The sequence below is a fragment of the Gadus morhua genome, chromosome 8 (genome assembly GCF_902167405.1).
Source record: "Gadus morhua chromosome 8, gadMor3.0, whole genome shotgun sequence".
Taxonomy (NCBI): Eukaryota; Metazoa; Chordata; class Actinopteri; order Gadiformes; family Gadidae; genus Gadus; species Gadus morhua.
This window is the reverse complement of record NC_044055.1, coordinates 6697301-6698827: the sequence shown is the minus strand read 5'-3', so window position 1 is coordinate 6698827 and position 1527 is coordinate 6697301.

The window sequence follows — 1527 nt, the reverse complement described above, 5'->3', positions numbered from 1 at the left end:
ACTCAAAGCACCCTCCCAAAAAGAACAACTTGCAACCGCCCAAATGCCTTGCCCGTGCATCGACAAGCTTCATCATTATTCTCAGGCTTTTGTTCTCATTATTTCAATCTGGGAAAGAATGTACATTCACACAATGCACCAGATGGTTCGAGTTTGATATGGTATGCATATGAGAAGCACGAGAAAAAAATGGCCTCAATTGAACAGGAATTCCTTGAAGACTATCACTTAGATGTGGAATGTTGTTTTTGTCCGGGGATTCGGGAGTTTTAGCATAACTGCAGAAGGATGGACTTCTGCCAAGGAAGCCAGAGGATTCTTTTTCTCCCTCGATCCCTTTGGGTTGCCATGGTTTTCGATAGCTCCACACCACAAAACAAAGAGATGAGTTGGAGTTGATCTCCTTGCCATTGTGTACAAAATCTGTAATATGTGTCTATGTATATTTTTCATTTGCAGACTTCAACTCCAACTAATGCTCCGAAATCCGTATGTTGATAAATCACGTTGATTTGTATTAAGACAATTTTAATTTAAGAAACAAAAGAGTTAAAATGTACATATTCCCTTTATGGTCATTGCCCCTCTCTCTGTTGACATGCCACTAAAGATCAGTGTATTATATGATTATGAAACAACATAATCCCTGTATCACATCACACCTCGAGAATTATAACAACTCAAAACCTCCCTACATGTTAGCTATTAGTCATACATGGCGTTCTATACAAATTACTATCCCAGCCCACAGGTCAGCTGAAACATTGATGAATCACACATTCCTCTACAATCACAGAGATGCATGGCATCGTATCTCAGAAGCCCAACATGACCCCATTTAAAAACACATTTGTAATCTTGCCGGCTCTCTGATGGACACCACCACCCACCTCAAGGGGGCCCTAGAAGGATGTTTAGTGATGGATATTTCATTAAAATGTTTCTGCTCTGAGTAAGCAGGATGTAAAAAAACAAAACACATATATTTACACACACTCATAGTGTTAAGCCCTAAATGAACAGACGCACGCGCGCGCGCGCACACACACACACACACACACACACACACACACACACACACACACACACACACACACACACACACACACACACACACACACACACACACACAGGCAGGCACACTAACACAGGCACACACATAAGTACACAGACAAAGGATCGATGTGTTGCAACGCATCCAGTGTTGTTCACAGCATTGGAATCTCCCAAGGAAAGATGTGGTAGCGTTCCCACGGCCCTCTCCGTCCTTCTCTACGGCTCGGGGGGGGGGGGGGGGGGGGAGATTTCACACAGGTGTCAACACTGGCTTCTCTTGCCTTTGGTGTACCAGTGGGGGGTAAAAGTGAGAGAGTTGGTTAGGGCTGCATAACTTTGTGGTCTGCACACTCCCCACTCTCCTATTCCCCCCCACGCCCCCCAAATAAAGATATTTCTCTCTTTTTTCAACGATTTTTACAGGCGGGAAATGATAGAGGCTGTCTTCATGGATGCATTGTCTTTAGATGT